The 19,942-nt window shown below is 34.7% G+C and overlaps 1 protein-coding gene across 11 annotated transcripts in view; it reads right to left on the reverse strand.

Moving 5' to 3' along the window:
- LOC141403450 (protein alan shepard-like) overlaps window positions 1-19,721 on the reverse strand; it is a 684,579-nt gene extending 664,858 nt beyond the window's left edge. For 7 of the 11 annotated variants that reach the window (XM_073985876.1, XM_073985872.1, XM_073985868.1 and 4 more), the window contains exon 1: window positions 18,896-19,721. The gene's annotated coding sequence lies outside the window, so the exon portion shown is untranslated. The remainder of the gene's footprint in view (window positions 1-18,895) is intronic. The other 4 variants (XM_073985877.1, XM_073985873.1, XM_073985875.1 and 1 more) reach the window with 2 other exon arrangements.
- Window positions 19,722-19,942: the final 221 nt, after the last annotated feature.

Raw genomic sequence — 19,942 nt, forward strand, 5'->3', positions numbered from 1 at the left:
GCTGTAATGATCGGTATTTTAAGAATTTTATCTACAATTTTGTCTATTCAAAAATTATCGTCAATATAGGTCCACGTTTTGGTATATCCCCCCATATAACTGTACCTCCCGATTTTCGGGAATTTTCAGTGGTCACGAAATTTCTTCACTAAAATTCGTCAAAATGAGTCCATTTTTGAGGGTCTACATAGTTTTGATGAAACTACCCTCAATTTGACTATTGAAGTTCCCTGCAGCTATAAAACTTTTCCGCCACCCGTAGGTGGTACCTTTCACCTAGCTGAACACATTTTTTAGATTAGATTAGATAACACTGTGCAACGAAATGGAGGTGAAAGTCTGGGGCACGGAAAATTTCTCTTGGGGAAAAAAGGCCTTGGTAAATATATTATGAACCGCGAAGGACAGATCCGCCGTGAGTCGAACTTCCGCGTTATGGCGTGATGAAATTTTTGTTAGAGACCCTATGGGCCATCAGGAATTAGCGTTATATCTTTGTTCACTGTTGCTTAAGTGCTCTACAAAAACAACAAACAAAGATATAAGGCTAATTCATGATGGCTTACAGAGTCTCTTGCAAAGACTTCATCACGCCATAACGCGGAAGTTCGACTCACAGCACATCTGTCCTTCGGGGTTTTTAATATACACACACCAAGGGCTTTCATCTCCAAAAGGGATTATCTCTGCCCCAACATTTGTGTTCACAGTGTAATTTAAGCAATAGTGGGAGGCAGTAGGAGTCTATCCATTGTCGAAAAGTTGTTCCAGCTAACATTTTGAAAGGACCCTAATTATTCCATTTTAATTAAGACTATTTTATGGTGGAGGGTATAAAAAGTTCGGCCCGGCCGAACTTAAAGACTTTTTACTTGTTTTTTACTCCTTTAGTGCTGTTTTCTCAAGAAGTATGGACTTGCCCCTGAAAAAACTTTTACTGTCGTAATTGAGGCAGAGAATACAAGATGCTTCAACAAAAATCAAAGTGATTCGATTAAAGTGAATTTATCCAAAATTTTGTGGGGGAGGTACCGGAAGGAGCGGACTGATATAACCCTTTTTCGAACTTAAACTAATTTGGACAATATATTACGAAAGCCAAATATTGACCGAATCGGTTGATCCGTTCGAGAGTTATCGGGCGCTCCAGCCAGACAGACGGACGGACATGGCTAAATCAACTCCAAATTGTCTGAAACCCATTTCGTCCAAACATACTTGGGTCTAAAATCATTATTTGGATGAGGCACATTTTGCCCGTATGAAAGTATATATACCCTCGTTAGCATAAATGCCGAGTGTATAATTAGCAGTTTGGGTAACGATGGTGTATTTCTTAGTTGGCCCTATACTGTGATGTCGTTGTATAGCCAATACAGTTCGTGGATCATACGGCGCACAGTGTTGCCACAATGGGAAAAACTGAAAAATGTGATGTTAACTTTTATATATGTTTACGTTTCTTTCTTACAGTAAACGTATCAGATACGACGAATCTGAAAGAATTTTGTCGTTATGTGCATCCATAACGAAGGTATAGCTCTTTAAATATGAAAAAATATTTCCCAGGTACACTAAAGCGATAATATATATGATTATTATTTAATTAATTAATATATATGATTATTAAACGACCACTAAAATAATTATTTAATAATATTAAAAGTTTTGAATGGGGAGTACAATAAGTTGATACCAACAGGACATGGGCAAAGTACCGTAATCAATAATTAAAAATTTAATTTTGATAAAAAAACTATAAATTCTTAGTATTTCGTGGAGTATATCTTTTGATTGTCACCTTGGCTTTCCGTTAATTTGACATTTCTTCCGAAGCGAAATGTGTAAAAACATTCTGCCCTGCAACCTTGTGAAATATATCGGTTCAGATTTGAAAATAGCCCCTATATAGCCTTTAAATTTAATATGTGTTATTTTCTGAGTAGCTACACCGATTTTTACAAAATTGGTTCCGATTTCTATATAATCCCCATATATATCTTTCCCCGATTTTTCTATAATTCGCTCAATTTTTGATGCATAGCCTTCAAATTTAACATGAAATATTTCCTCCGGCCCCTGTTCAGTTTTACGAGTTTGATTTGATATCGGTACAAATTTGGATATACCCTCCATATATCGGTGAAACTACTCAGGGGCCTAAGAATATATCACATATACAATTTGAATGCTATTCGATTAAAATTAACAGAGTTAAAGCAAAATCGGGGAAAGATATATATGGGAACTATATCCAAATCTGAGCCGATATGGTTGTTGACATTTTTCATTCCTGTTCTCTCATAAGTACTAGTGCCAAAATTCATCAACCTAGGTCAACGCCTTCTGTTTTTGTCCACATTTGAAGCGGCAGCACTGTGCGACGTCGATATTCACCGTCAACGCATATTGGCCCATAGATCTTTCGAAAAAATTTTTCTCTCAAAGACACCAAGCAATGCCTTAACTGCTTGCGCAGGTCACGGTGTGCCTTAACCAAATTTAAATGGAAGGTGCTTACACCTGGGAAGTTTTTGCAGATTCTGAAACTACAATGCTCACAGAATATCAAGAAACAAAAAAAATCGGCGGAGGGATTTTTAAATAAATCGCGATTTAAGTTCACATTTTTTGGGGTTCTTTAGGTTTTCACGATTTTGCTGGGAAACCACGATTCCTATGTAAATGGACCTAAAGAAAATGTCGTAGCCGTGGACTTTATGATATTTTCGTAGGTTTTACCGTTTTGAGATATACAAGTTCAAATTGAGACAATGCACTGACTGTTTCGCCTCCTGTTTCGACTTTTTTGATTGATGATTTTTTTTAAGCAACTTGCATTCCCTGCCTCAATTACGACGTAAAAGTTTTTTCAGGGGCAAGTCTATACTTCTTGAGAAAACAGCCCGAAAGATGTAGAAAAAACCCCCTATGGTACCATATGTAGTGGCTGTACGGTAACTCTTGAACTAATCGATTTGGCCCAAAATATGGCCTTCCTCATATTTTGCCATACGATAGGCAATACCGGTCCACAAATTCCGGTACTTCCCCCGAATATTTAAAAAATGTCAGTTAAATTGTATGCACAATATCTCTTGAACAAATTTGGTCCAAACTTTGGACCTCCTAATATTGTGTCCAAATTTAGTTGAACTTCTAAAATGGAGGAACCTTAGGTACCACTTCCACAAGATCCTATGGAAATGTATACCGATGCTGTTAGTTGTTGTCCTGTTTACAGCGGTATAATGTTTTCCGTGGACAAGTTCATGCTTCCTGGCATACTGGTCCATAAGTTATACGATGACCCACTGAAATGACTACACGCAGAGAAAAAAATATGTTTGATCCAACAATATTCCAAGAGCAAAATATGTATTGCTAACATATTGTTGGATTCCTCATGTAGTATTGTAAATCCAAAAATAGTTTGTGTCAACTGAACAATATTTCTCTCTTTTCTTCGAAAATTTGTTTCTCTTCTCTCGCTATTCGATGCCGTGTTGAAAAAACAATTTTGGTGAGTTGTGGTGTGTTTGTATGACATGCTGCCTTTACCTTTGTTTTTGTGTGTATGTACTTGTGAGACTCTTGTTATACCCTATACCACAATGTGGAAAAGGGTATTATAAGTTTGTTTTGGTAAAAATTCATGTAACACCGCGAAATATTCGTCGGAGACCCCCAATGTGGTATACCAATCTTCATATCTCGACGAGATAAAGCGATTTTGAGATGTGTGTCTGTCCGTCCGTCCGTCCGTCCGTCTGTCCATTATAAATTGTAAACACGCTCCAGGCCGCAATTATGGACCGATCGTCACGAAATTTTGTATGGAGGTCGGGTTCAGATCAGAATAGATCCCTATTCTTATTGGTGATGATAGTGAAATATTTAGCGGGTGAAATGGACCAAAAACACAATTTTTATCCAATTTTCTAGCGACTCTGTAGGTCTCAATAATAGTCCGATCAACGCGTAATTTTAAATAAGGTAAGAGTAGATCACAAAGAAGATGCTTGCAATTTGAGGTGGCGATCGGATAATATTTAGAGGGTTAAATGGACCAAAACTTTTGTGTGAAAATTGTGAAAATTTTTAATATACAGCTTATATCTTAATTCCTGGAAGTGACATTCCGGACAAGTGAGATATACTTGAAAGTGAAACGCTTGACCTTTCAGTTGATGCCAATTATGTTGGTGTGCATGATCAGATAACAGAGTTACAGCCTAATATATTCCGTTATTTGTTTGTAGTGTAATAATAAACTCGCTAGAAGTCGCAATTATACAGTATCGGCCAAAACTAAAGCACCCCCTCAGTAAATTTTTTTGAAATCATAATTTTTTAATGAAAACTAAATTATAAATTTATTTTTTATTTTTCTTTTTATTTATTTATATCTTTATAATTGAAAAATGCAAAAATAAGGAGATCAGAATTTAATAAACAAAAGTTAAAATTCAAAAAACATTTTAGGTCGCAAATATAAGCGGACAAAACTAAAGCACCCCCCCATTTGAGGTACAGCAAAAACTATTGAAATCAATATTTCGCTGCTTATCCTCTATTCTGGATGACACAATCACATCTTTTAGGCATAAAGGATACTAAATTTTTAATTATTGCAGGCGAAATAATCGGTTTTCGGAAAATTTAGCTTAAATCCTCAAAATACTGAAAATCGGAAGTTACCGTTATATGGGGGCTACACCCAAACCTGAGCCCAGGTCCACGATTTTTAGTGAATATGTTTTGTGACCACTAGGAACCCTAATTACCAAATTACAGCTAATTTAGTAGGAAAATGTGGCTTAAATATCCGAAATACCGAAGATCGGAAGGTACCGCTATAAGGAAGCTATACCAAAACATTAGCCGATATTGTTCATATTCATCCAAAAATGATGCTACAGCATTCTCTGGTCAAATACTAAATCCCTTAGGTTTAAAAATTAGCAAAAGAACGAATTGCAAAAGAACGGTAGACGCCGGCTTATTCAGTCGACGACCAGCAAAAAAAAAACTTCCGCCTCCATGTTTTACAGCGTCTTTGCAATATTTAAGATTTAAGGGTTGACCATTTGGTCCAAGCCTTTTACCATCTGAATACTTTAAATTAAACATAGATTCATCGGAAAACAGTTCAAATGGGTCTTGGCGAATGCCAGTCTGGCTCCTTCATTTTTAGTCGATATGAAAGGTTTTTTTTGCTGGTCGTCGACTGAATAAGCCGGCGTCTATCGTTCTTCTGTAATTCGTTCTTTTGGTAATTTTTAAACGTTAGCGTATTGTATTTGACTAGTGGATGCTGTAGCATCATTTTCGGATGAATATGAACAATATCGGCTAATGTTTTGGTATAGCTCCCTTATAGCGGTACCTTCCGATCTTCGGTATTTCGGATATTTAAGCCACATTTTCCTACTAAATTAGCTGTAATTTGGTACTTAGGGTTCTTAGCGGTCACAAAACATATCCACCAAAAATCGTGGACCTGGGTCTACGTTTGGGTATAGCCTCCACATAACGATACCTTCCGATTTTCAGTATTTTGAGGATTTAAGCTAAATTTTCCGAAAACCGATTATTTCGCCTGCAATAATTAATAATTTAGTATCCTTTATGACTAAAAGATGTGATTGTGTCATCCAGAATAGAGGATAAGCAACGAAATATTGATTTCAATAGGTTTTGTTGTACCTCAAATTGGGGGGTGCTTTAGTTTTGTCCGCTTATATTTGCGACCTAAAATATTTTTTTGAATTTTAACTTTTGTTTATTAAATTCTTAATTCCTTATTTTTGTATTTTCCAATTATAAAGATATAAATAAATAAAAAGAAAAATAAAATGTAAATTTATAATTTAGTTTTCATAAAAAAATTATCATTTCAAAAAAACTTACTGAGGGGGTGCTTTAGTTTTGGCCGATACTGTATATCAATAGTCACGAAATTTTGCACCGGGTAAGAGTATAGGTCGAAAAAGATGCCTACAATTTTGAATGATGATCTGATATTCTTTAGCGGGTGAAATGGACCATTAATTTTGTATGAAAAATATAAAAAATTTATTTTTGGTCGATATTTTAATTCCTTGAGGACATATATATTTCGCAAAGTAGCCTACATATGGAAAAAACTGAACTTTCCTCTCATGTAAATTGCAATAAAGTGTTTGCTAGATAACGGGCCTACTGACTAATATATAATGGATTCTGTGTAGAGAACCACATTTTTATCCCATGCTACATATTGTCTCTCCAAAAGTTCGTCCTAGACCCCTTATTTGGTATGCCAAAATTCATATCTCGACGAGATAAAGCGATTTAGCGATGTGTGTCCGTCCAATAAAAATTGTAAACAAGCTTAAGGCCGCAATTGTGGACCGATTGTAACGATTTTTTTAAGGAGGTTGGGTTCGGGCCAGAATAGAAATGATTAGTTTTTGGTGATGATCGTGAAATGTTCAGGGGATGAAATGGACCAAAAACAAAATTTTAACCAATTTTGTAGCGGCTCTGTAGCTCAAAATAATAACCCGCAAAATTTTAAACAAAGTTTCAGTTTATGATGAAGAAGCGTACAAACCAACGTGAAGATCAGATAATACTTAGAGGGTTAAATGGACTGAAACTTTTGTGTGAAATTGATAAAAATTTCAATAACGTAGCGGTTAGACAACGGAAGTACTAGTACTACATAAGTGGGTTTCATTACAATTTAGTTTGTGTGAACTACATTTTCCTCTCGTGCTACAAAAATGTATTTGTCATGCTAGATAACTTTTTGGTTTTGGTCATAAGTATTATACATTACATCTCTGATTTTTGATAATTAAATTTTCACAATCATTGAAAAGAAGTTCCGTGGAGAGCGATTGTCCAGGGATAGTGGTATAGGGTATCCCATGGTCGGCTCCGTCCGACTATAGACTTTTCTTACTTGTTTTTATTTGTTTCTGTTTTGTTTCATTCTTCTTTCCTTTTCATGTTTGTTATGGTGTTTAATTATTCCTTATGTTGTGGTGGGTTCTTGTGGCTTTTTGTTTGTCTTTGTTGTCAGCCAATGCAGCAAACCATGTATTGTGTTCATCAATGATTGCAATATTATACGCGACATTTATATCCCAGTTATGCGAAAAGTGTATATGAGAAGTATATGCACTCAAATCAAAAATTTCTGGGCTGGTTTTCTGTATTGACAATACTTTTTGTAAACAAAATTAGATTATGATAGTTCCTACAATCGGTATTGTTAACGATTTTAACAATATTGCGGAAATTCGAAAGTTGTTTTTGTTTTCTATGTTTGGAACAAAAGATGGTATTTTTGGATTTGGATTACAATGTTTGAACAAAACAAATACATTTTTGGAACCAAAACATATATTTTTGTTCCAACAAAAGCGAAAAATATTTTTTCTCTGCGTGTAGTGGGCGCGATATCTAGCGAAAATATGTGACTCCCAAAATAAGATCCACTTCCATAATGGACTATATCCTAATCCATATTTTCGTTGGCAAGTTCAAATTCCAAAAAAGGCCATAAAATAATGAAAATACCATAAATACATTCGATCTGACCGTACACGAAAGTTTCAATTCACATAGGCTGAGGGTATATCAAGCTTTTTGTAGAAAATTAACTTATGTTGAAACTGAGGTATGGGGTATTGTAACTCGCGATCAGTTTTACTATACCAAAACTTTTGACCGCATTTCGGCAAAATAAACGGTTTTAGCCCGATTCACCGAGGGGTTTCTTAAAATAATAATTTGAGCGGAAGCTGTGGTCGTACTAATGTAAAAAAATCGGAAAAAATCTTTGAAATAAACGAGTTTCATTATGTTATTTTCCAATTAGTGGTTATACAACACAATGTAGAGCTTAATGCTCAAAGGAGAAGTTAAAGAGCACACTTCAGAGTTGAAGTTTCTAATGTATGATTTTTTAATATATCCACTGTATCTACCTCAAACGGATGCTGACATTTTGAAACCTGAAAAATGGGGTTTTTTGCTCTAATCGGGACGCGCAGCTGGATTTCCCTAAAAGCTTATTATTGGATTGTAGTACTCGTAATTTCGCATTTTTTAATGTATAACATGAGGGTGTAGCCCTCACAGGATCACAGTAATCTGCGCCTAAACACGAAATTTTTGTGCGTAAATTTTTCTCAAAAACCTATTTTTTTGGTTTAAAATTTACAAACGTCATTCGATTTCCGTGGAATCCCGCGTAAATTTAGTTTTTTACGTTCTGAATCTAACAAGCCGCGACGCGTAAAAATCCACCCACTAGATCGGCGGATATGATACCCCTCAAATTTCGAAAATTTGCAAAAAATTAAATTTGCATATTAAAACGCGTTTTGGATGTGTCAGTTCTACTTAAATAAATAGATCGATACGCGTGTTTAAACTGCGCGAAAACAGATATTTCAAAACTATCGCTAATCTAGAGATATAAAAGATTTTTTATAAAAATTGAGTGCGATGCTACATCCACGGTTCTTGATGGGTCGCATTGAAACGGCATAGAATGACGTATTTTTTAATGGTGATTAGTGAAATCGGATGCGCATAAAATGTAAATGAACTTCGCGGAAATTATGACCATTTTACTGTATTTTGCACCCTTAAATGCAGCAGATGCTACATCATGGCCGCCAAATAGAATTTTACAAACTGTACATCAAATAAAAGGGATTGATTCGCTGTGTTGGAAAATCGGATGCGCATCATGTCATTTTCATAACTACGCGGTTTATATGCGTCTCAAATGTTATAATATTCAATATAACATTATTTTAACGTTATGCCACAATTGGAATTCCTTGTGATTTAATATAAGGTCAGTCAATGCCAAGAAATTGAACGACTGATGACACTGCACGACGACTTCCAGTTACACAAAAAAATGAAAGAAGCAGCCGGCATTTACAGAAATACCAATTCATCAGTCCTTTACAACAATAATAATGAACCCGTTTTTGAAACTGCTGAGAAGAAAGATATCTGGAAAGAATACATACAATACTTATTCAGAGACTCTACCAGATCGGATTATAACAACCGGATATCACAGCAAATGACAGGCGAGGCAATCACGAACAATGAAGTTGAAGATGCATTAAAATCCCTCCGAGAACGAAAAGCCACGGGTCCTGACGAAATACCTGCCGAAATACTAAAAATGATAAATGGTGACAATGTTCACCTGCTAACAAAACTATTTAACTACATATATGACACCGGACAATACCCCCAGGATTGGCTGAAGTCCACATTTATAACCATCCCAAAAAAATCTCACCCGAAAAGATGCAACGATTACCGACTTATCAGCCTAATGAGCCATGCCCTAAAAATCTTCCTTAAAATTATACATAAACGGATATATGAAAAATGCGAAAAGGAAATGGGTGAAACACAATTTGGATTCAAAGAAGCAAAAGGAACGCGTGAAGCACTATTCTGCGTTCAAGTGTTGGTTCAAAAATGTAGAGATGTCAATAAAGATATATTTATGTGCTTTATAGACTACGAGAAAGCATTTGACACCGTACAGCATGACAAGCTCATGGATATTCTGGCGTCAATTGGAATAAGCGAGAAAGAAATTAGATGCATTAAAAGTCTGTATTGGCATCAAAGTGCACATGTTAATATCGATGGAGAAATTACGGAAGAAATATCTATATCCAAAGGAGTAAGACAGGGCTGTACACTGTCCCCATTATTGTTTAATATTTATTCCGAAAAAATATTCAAGGAATCAGTTAACAACGTCCAAGAAGGAGTCCTAATAAATAATGAATACGTAAACAATATCAGATACGCTGACTATACTACCCTAATAACAGACAGCTTATCGGGTCTACAAAACCTTGTCACAAGACTAACTGCGTGTAGTGAAACATATGGGTTAAGATTAAACACCAATAAAACAAAATATATGATAATAAGCAAGAAAAATAATTTTGAAAACATGAATATAACAATTCATAACACTCCACTCGAGAGAGTGTCGAGCTTCAAATATCTCGGGTTTTCAATAAATGATCAGTGGGATAACTCCAAAGAAATTAAATGCCGGATAGAAATGGCAAGAAACGCCTTTCACAAATACAAAAGAGTATTAACAAGCCATGATATTAACATTGCAACAAAGACAATGTTCATAAAGGCCTACATATGGCCAGTTTTGTTATATTCTGTGGAAGTATGGACTTTAAAAGCAATAGATGTCAAGCGCTTAGAAGCCTTCGAAATGTGGATATATCGAAGAATTCTTAAAATACCGTGGATAGCTCACGTATCAAATGACGAAGTTCTACGAAGATTGAATAAAACAAGAGAACTCTTCCATCACATAAAAAGGAGAAAAATTTCATATCTCGGACACATAATGCGAAACCCAAAATACCGCATCCTGCAAAGAATTCTACAAGCCAAAATAGAAGGTAAACGCAGCAGAGGAAGACAAGAGATGTCCTGGCTTCAAAATATTCAACAATGGACAGAATTTCGAAATGCAGAAAATTTAATAAGTGTCGCAAGGAACAGAGATTTATATTCATATTTTATCAATAATATATAAAGAAAATTATACATGAAATGTAATATGGTCGCTAACATTCGAATATCGAATATGCAATAAAGAAGAAGAATAATATTATCCAATAGGAAAACTATAAGCGAAAAATTTGTTACAACGGAATATCATCATTATTGCGTGAAATTTTGACGAAAATGCCGAAGAACTCAAACATTTTTTCTCCAACTTTTCCTATAAAACCATAAAAAAATAAAATTAGAATAATATGATTTTAATTTTTTCGTAATATTTTCTTCGTATTTTTGCAAATATCATGAATACTATAGCTCCAACCTTCACAACTTAGGTTTCATTTTCTACCTCAAAATGTCTGGATGCTGTTATAATTTTTTTATATATTTTTCGTAACTATGAGCGCTATTGTTTCAAAAATATGTTTGTAAATACGTGAAATTATTTAACAAATTTGATTTTTCGCGAATCTATTGAGACTTTGCGATTATTTTTTGCATCATCGCAAAGGGTACGAATTCAGTTAACGATAATAGGATATAAGAGCTAACTATATTAAGACGCGATTTTTTAGAATTTTTTCTAATTATCATAATTAAAACGGTCATATCTTTTGCGCGCAACGATCAAAGTTAGTAACGAAAACAGATTTGGAATGCTGATTTTTTCTTAATCTATGTATCAAAAATCATTGATGTAGTATCAAAAAATTTTTTTGATTTTTTTGAAATGGAAAAGACAATTTTAGACATTTTTCCTGATATCTCTGTCGGCAAGGCTGATACTTTTTTACTTGCCTTTTTTTGAATTTCCTATGCCCTAAATGTTTTCCATTTAATCCAAAATTTTACGGCGATCGGTTAACGTTAACCCGCTCTAACCTAGCGATCTGTGTTTCTTTGTAATTTGTATGTGGCTCAAAGTGCATTTTCACTAAAATTCTCGATATGCCATAATTATGGTCCGATCGATGAAAAAACTTTAACAGTTCATTGCTGTAACTAAAAACGATTTCTACAAAAATTTTGAAAATGTTTGCCTTAGTTTTGAATCGAATATCTGAATGGTTTGGCTGTTATATTCCTATGGACAGATGCATAAGTCGGCTACGCGATCAAAACTTTCTTTTAAATCGTAAGTGTTCTAATTAAATGACCGGCCTTCGGCCGGGAATTTAAGAATTTCTCCTATGTACAGGTGCAAATTCGCCTACGCGACCTGGAAATTAAGATATTCTCCTATAAACAGGTGTAGGAACAACTCTAGTTTAGTAAAAACTCTCAGATTTTTTTTTTTAATTTTGTTTCGCTGATCTCGGGAATGTATAAAATTAGCGGGGGACGGTCCCGGTTACCTGGTTATTTGGCCCGAAAGTCCGGATACAAAACCCGGGTTAGACCCGGCTCTACTGATTGATACAGCTCAAGGCAAGTCAATTCATTGGAAAGCTTATGGCCCTTAGAATATTGACATTATAGGTGTCTACGGAAAATGTTTAAGTTCAAAATTTTCTTTAATATTATAAATCTTTTTCTAAATAGCAGGCCTTTGGTCGGGGATTTAAGTCTTTATCCTACGGACAGGTGCAAATCTCGGAAACGGAGACACAACTTTATTTAAAACTAGCTGAACCCGATGCGCTTCGCTACACCGAATAAGGTAAAATATATTTTGATACATTTATATGTAGATCAATTTTCGCCACACATTCCAACTTTCATTAAAATCGGGTATATATAGCGTGTCTGGTGCATCAAATACATGAAATCTGACAAAAGTATATATATGAGCTATATCCAAATTTGAACCGATTTCAATATAATTTGTTAAATTTATTTCTAGGCCCAATTCCGTCACACTTTTCAAATTTTATTGAAATTGGACATATATAGCGTGTTTAATGCATAAAATACATGAAATCGGCCAATAATATATATATGGGAGCTATATCCAAATCTGGACCGATTTCAATATAATTAGGCAAATTTATTTCTAGACCAAATTCTTTCACTCATCCAAAATTTGGAGACAATATCTGTTCCCATTCTATAGATATTTGCTTAAAAATCTAAATTTTTTGGAGGTACCTCCGATTCTGGTGCTATATCTCCGGATAAACGCAGAATTTCAGAAATTTTTATAGCCTATGTTACTTTCAGACCATGTAGTGATATACTCTGAAATTTTCAGGAAGATCGGTTCAGCGGTTTTTGAGTCCATAAACTTCAAACAAACAAATAAACAAACGTACAAACATTTTTCTACTTTATATATATATATATATATATATATATATATATATATATATATATATATAGATAGATTATAATTGTTTCTCTAAGGAAAATATTAAAACAGCCTTTTTGTTAGCATATTCTACGTTTTTCAATATTTTTAAGACTCAGACGGCATCTAAACAATTATAAAAAACAATTTTGTTAAAAAAACAATAACAAAACAGTCCGTAAATGTTTATTTATGTTGTAACAACGAAAAAGAGAAACAAACCACAGCAACGCTGGCCTTCGGCCGGCGATTTAAGACTTTCACATATGGCCAGATGCAAATCTCGGAAACGGGAACAACATTTTCGTTTTTCTATATTTATAAAAGAGCAATGAGGTGAGGTATTCACTGACTGACTGATTCATCAGCGCCCAGACGAAACCGCTGAAGATAGAAAGTTGAAATTTTGGGTGTAGGTTGCTGTTGGTGTGTAGGGGTGAGATAAGGCTGGGTTTTTGAAAATTCGACCTAGAAGTGTACGAAAAGTACTAAAAGGTACTAAATATGGTACCCTTGGTATTAGGCTAACGGGAAGAGCTAGATATTTGGAATGAGGGTAACTGATGGAGAGTTAGAAAGATGTACCAAAGGGTTTTTGGAAATTCGAACTACAAGGGTACGAAAAGTATTAATGATACTAAATTTAGTACAATTTGGATTTGTATGAACGGATAGAGCTGGAATCCTGAAATTTGAAATTAGGGTTAATTGTGGAGAGTAACAAAGAAAGGTTTTTGGAGATTCGAACTACAAGTGCACGAATAGTACTAAATGGTACTAAATTTAGTACAATTTGGATTTGGGTGAACGGATTGAGCTGGAATACAGACATTTGGAATGACGGTCACTGATGAAGAGTAACAATGAAAGGTTTTTGGAAATTCGAACTATAAGGGTACGAAAAGTACTAAATAGTACTAAAGTTAGTACAATTTGGATTTGGGTGAACGGATAGAGCTGGAATCCTGAAATTTGGAATGAGGATCACTGATGAAGAGTAACAATGAAAGGTTTTTGTAAATTCGAACTATAAGGGTACGAAAAGTACTAAATGGTACTAAATTTAGTACAATTTGGATTTGGGTGAACGGATAGAGCTGGAATCCTGAAATTGGAAATTAGGGTCACTGGTGGAGAGTAACAAAGAAAGGTTTTTGTAAATTCGAACTATAAGGGTACGAAAAGTACTAAATAGTACTAAATTTAGTACAATTTGGATTTGGGTGAACGGATAGAGCTGGAATCCTGAAATTTGGAATGAGGATCACTGATGAAGAGTAAAAATGAAAGGTTTTTGGAATTCGAACTATAAGTGTACGAACAGTAATAAATGGTACTAAATGTATTACAATTTGGGTTTGGGTGAACGAATACAGCTGGAATCCTGAAATTTGGAATTAAGGTCACTGATGGAGACTAAATAAGAAAGGTTTTTGGAAATTCGAATTAAATGTATACGAAAAGTACTAAATGGTACTAAATATAGTACAATTTGGATTTGGGTGAACGGATGGAGTTGGAATACAAACATTTGGAATGAGGGTCACTAAAGAAAGGTTTTTGGAAATTCGAACTATAATGGTACGAAAAGTACTAAATGGTACTAAATTTAGTACAATTTTGATTTGGGTGAACGGATTGAGCTGGAATACAGACATTTGGAAAGAGGGCCACTGATGAAGAGTAACAATGAAAGGTTTTTGGAAATTCATACTATGAGGGTACGAAAAGTACTAAATGATACTACATTTAGTACAATTTTGATTTGGGTGAACAGATTGAGCTGGGATACAGACATTTGGAAAGAGAGTCACTGATGAAGAGTAACAAAGAAAGGTTTTTGGAAATTCGAAATATAAGTGCACGAAAAGTTCGAAATGGTACTAAATTTAGTACAATTTGGGTTTGGGTGAACGAATAGAGATGGAATCCTGAAATTTTGAATGAAGGTCACTGATGGAAAGTAAAAACGAAATGTTTTTGGAAATTCGAATTAAAAGTATACGAAAAGTACTAAATGGTACTAAATATAGTAAAATTTGGAAATGGGTTAACGAATAGGGCCGGAACCCTGAGATTTGGAATGGGAGTCACTGATGAAGAGTAAGAAAGGTGTACCAAAGGTCGAAAAGTCCTAAATGGTAGTGAGTTTAGTATGATTTGGATTTGAAGAACTAGAATCCTGAAATTTGGAATTAAGATTACTGTTGGAATATAGAACTGAGATATGGAGGTAGCTTTGGAAAATCGCACTAATGTGCACAAAACAGTACTAAATAGTACGGAATTCGCTACAATTTGTATTTGGGTGAACAGATTACTGTTGGAGTGTAGGATTGAGGTAATTTTGGAAATGCGTACTTTTGGAAAAGTGCTAAATGGAACTACATTGGCTATAAATTGGGTTTAGGTGAACGGATAGAGCTGAGGTATGAAAGTACATTTTGGAAAATCGTGTACAAAAAGTGTAAATGGTACAAAATTTGGTACCTTTTGGTATTTCCTATGTGGTATAGAATTTTGTACAATTTGTGATTTTGTAAAGGCTTGAACTGGAATTTTGAAATTCGGTATTAGATTAGCAATTGGTGTTTACAGTGGAGGTAGGGAGGAGGTTTTTTAAAATTCGTACTTATTTATACAAAAAGTACTAAATAGTACTATAATTGGTTTCAGGGAACAGATAAAGCTGGAAAAGTAAATTGGGGTTAGGATATATATATGTTGAATATAAGGAAGTCATTTTTGAAACGTTTACCTATGTGTACGAAAAGTTGGGTAACATGTTGTACCAAAACCATTTTGGTATTGTGTAAACAGTTAAGGTACTAAATTTGGTGTTGGGTGTAGGAACAAAGCTGGGATTATATAATTTGGAAATACGTTATTTGTACAAAAAATACGAAATTGAAAAATAATTGTTATGAAGATCACTCTAAAATTTGAGACAAAGTTCTGAGTTTGAAAAATTGTACTGAATATTGTTCCATCGATTTGATGTTAACGCCAAGGCGTTTCTAAATAATGTACTGAAATTAAGTAGTCAAACGTGAAGTATCTTTTCAAAAAATGTTTTTTGTTCTGACCGCTTTGGTATGTTAATTTGAAAACGTGGTCCAATGCGACAACTTTGCTAAATAGAAGTTATTTACCCCCTGATAATAAAAAAGCCTAAATTAAAATGCCTCCAAAAATTTTCGTTATATACGGTTGACTTACCCGTGCACATTAAGTAACATTTTTTGTAAAAACCTTTCATGCCACAAATTCCGAATTTCGGTTGGAAAATGAGCATAAGGTCTTCAAAATACTCTAAATCTTCAAAATATTTCTGCTAATATAAGTGGATTGAAATGGACATATTTTAGAATAAACTTTTATATCCTCTGAGTATTCAAGGTCCAAATTTAAAGAAAATTGGAAAATAAAAATTTGCTCTTCTTTTAAAATACACTAAGTCGAGAGGTACCGTTATATGGGGATATACGAAAACGTGGATTTTTATGGCCATTTTGAATGCCGAAAATTTAACGGACCTATTCGGGTTCTGGGCGAAACCGCTAAAGCTAGAACCTTGCATTGTAAATGTTCGTGATTGTTGTTGTGAAGGGGTGAGATAAAGTTTAGTGTTTGGAAATTCGTCCTGTAAGGGATTGCTGTGTTAGTGAAGGGTTAAAACCAGGAGTCAAATCTGAAAGTTGCAATATGATACGTAGTTTTGGAAATTCAAAATAAAAAATATTGTAGTTGTGTAGGGATGCGATACGGCAGATTTTTTTTTTTTAAATTCTGACTACAGTCGAAAAAAATATTGGTAATAAAAATAGGTCTTAGTACAACAAATTAAATATTGTTCATATATTTTGTTCCCTTTGTGCATACGAAGTAGCGGGCATTTGCTAGTAAATAATAAATTTTGCATAAAACAATGTTGTCAAGATTGTTAGGGGCATATCTCTGGATCCAGAGAAGGTATTGCAACATATAGCACCATTTTGGAAATTATAAAGTGCAAACTGTCATCTGGCTTACATTTTTGAGGGTTTTATGGAAAAACTCGGGTCCAAAAATCGGTTTCTGGGCTATATCATATAAACACATGAAAATAACACCATCGTATGACTTTTTGGATAGGTATTTCTATAGGCTTTTCAATAATAACCATTTTGTGGCATTCGGTTCAGTAGAGCCGAGTGGGTTTTCTCTTTCTTATGGAGAGTGCTTTTGACACCAGCTCAAAGTACTCTCCATAAGATTAAAAACGATACCTATATTGCCCACGTAAGAATTGTAAAATGTCAAAGCCCATATCTCGGTAAGTATGGACTTCTCTCGGAAACTATATATCATTGTGTTCAGGGTTCCAATGAATATCATCCGAGAGGTGTCCAAGTACATATCCGAAGTGTCAAGACCCATATCTTGGGAAGTATAGACTTCCCAGGAAAACTATATATCATTGTTTTCAGGGTTCCAAGGGCTATCTACTGTAAAAAATTTCAGCCGGATCCGAAAGGCACCCCTAAACGAAATGGGAACAAGTGTCGTTTAGGGGCACCTCTCGGATCGGTCCGAAATTTTTACCATAGGTAGCCCTTGGGACCCTGATTCCAACGATATATAATTTTCCGTGGGAAGTCCATACTTCCCGAGATATGGGTCTTGACATTTCGGAAATTTCGTACTTTCACACCTTTAGGTTGTTTAGAGCAGGGACGAGCTTCTTTGCTTAGATCGTATAGTGAGGGCGCCCACTGAGTTGTTTTTGCATTTGCTTCTCTCTCTCATGTACAGTGTAAATAAATGAAAACAAACAAAAACATAATGTGGTTGTTGCTTTATTCACTCATACGTTCATACATGTCTTCGCTTTGGTTGTATTTCTGTGGTCGACGCTGGTTTAGAGCATAGCCGACCAAGAAGAGCGAGCGCTTAAATTGTTTATGTGTGGGTAAAATTACACTGACAGAACAGGGTGATGATTTTCATATTGATTGTGAAATGAAAAATATATTGTTGGCGCGTTCGCTTTGTATGACTTAAATTAAAAATATTATAAATAACTTCATAATTTGAAAAGTATTTTTCATCATATGTTAATTTTTTTGAGAGAAAAAACAAATTGTATATAAAAATGATTTTTTAAGAATTTCTAAGCATACATACATTTTTTATTGTTGCATTGCAGACGAGGCATTCTGCGTCATTAAAAATATTAATACAAAACAAAAATCATTTTCAAATTCTTCCCTCCACATATTTGCTGTACAACTGCAAAATCTTTTCTGTGTACCCAAAAATAAACAAATAAAGCGGCATCAATCTGCTTGCATGAAATTCAGTACAAGACTGAAGTAAAAAAATCAAAACATTTGCTCTCTTACTTTGCGTTCGGGTCGCGTGTGTGTGATTTGCCGAAAAACTTCGTAACCAAATCAATACCCACGAACGGGTTTGGTTTAGAGGCACCTCTGGGATCGGGCTGATATTTTTACAGTAGATAGCCCTTGGCATATTGAATACAACGATATATAATTTTCCGGGGGACGTCCATACGTCCCGAGATATGGGTCTTGACATTTCGGAAATTTCGTACTTTCACACCTTTAGGTTGTTTAGAGGCACCTCTGAGATCGGGCTGAAATTTTTACAGTATATAGCCCTTGGCACACTGAACACAACGATATATATCCGAGAAGTGCCCATAAACAACCTAAAGGTGTGAAAGTACGAAATTTCCGAAATGTCAAGACCCATATCTCTGGAAGTATGGAGTTCCCCCGGAAAATTATATATCGTCGTATTCAGGATGCCATGGGCTATCTACTCAGCCCGATCCGAGAGGTGCCCCTAAACGACATTTAAGCCACGAAATGTAAGCGAAAATATCAAAAGTCAAACACTGTAAAAATGTCTTTTTAATTCACTACAAAATCTACATATGTTCTTCTATTTGAAATACTGTAACACATTCTCTTTAAATTGCAACACAAAACCTCTTTAAAACAGTTCTCTTAAATCACTTACCTTTGCAAACACAAAGCTCCAACAAAGAGTATAAACAAACAGCAATGCTAATAAAAAGTCACCACTTTGATTTTTGTTTACTTTTTGTTGTTGTTTATTTTATTCGTCGGCGCGGCGGATGTTTATTTTATGAGGTTAAAATTTATTGCAAATTCTGGGTCTGCTTATTTGAATTTAACAACTACACACATTTTCAGATTGGTTTCTATTTTTGTTTTTGCTGTGAGTATTAATTGATGCATTAAACCAGACGAATGTGGAATAATCGCACAAATTCACAACAACAGACAGTCACCACCACGCTTTACACGTTTTATTATTTGTTTGGTCCAATGCACTTTCTTCTTCTTCACTTTGACACTTTGTTTTACGACCGACCGGCCTCCTCTTTGTTGTTTTGCATTACACTTTGCTATTTTATATTTGCGGGCGACATTTGTTCAGACTTGCACTTTTTGTTGTTGTTGTTGCCGTCTACTACCTCTTCCACCGATTATATCTGTCTGGGGGATGTCTATTTTTTGTTGTTATGATAAGCACTTCTTTGCTGAACCGGTGTTTTTATCCTCTTTGTTCTTGTTTGTGTCCATGTCTTTCTTCCGTAACCAAACACAATTTACAATTTGTTCTTCTAATTAGATTTCCAATAATCATCACTTATTTTCACTTTAATTTTCACACTATTTTTTCAAATTTCAACAGGGAAATTTAATTTAATTTATTGTAATGAATAAACATACAGTTCAATGACAACCGCAAAATTAAATTAAAAACAAACGAATGACAAACACAACTGCACTCAACTCGAATGCAAAACAATCGCTATGTTGCAATTGGTAAAATGTCAAAATATATTTTTGCCGTTATTGTGAATGATAAAACAGCTGCAGAACTATTCTCAGGGTGCGTATGCAGCGGGCACAAAGAGAACTAAGTTATTGATTGGGTGGTTGTCTCCACTATTCCCATGTAGTTTCAAATTCCTCCACCAGGGTAAACAATTATTTTATACAGATATGTACAATCAGAGAAAAATGTATTAATACA

The sequence above is a fragment of the Musca autumnalis genome, unplaced genomic scaffold, assembly GCF_047663935.1.
Source record: "Musca autumnalis isolate F117 unplaced genomic scaffold, ASM4766393v1 scaffold_4, whole genome shotgun sequence".
NCBI lineage: Eukaryota > Metazoa > Arthropoda > Insecta > Diptera > Muscidae > Musca > Musca autumnalis.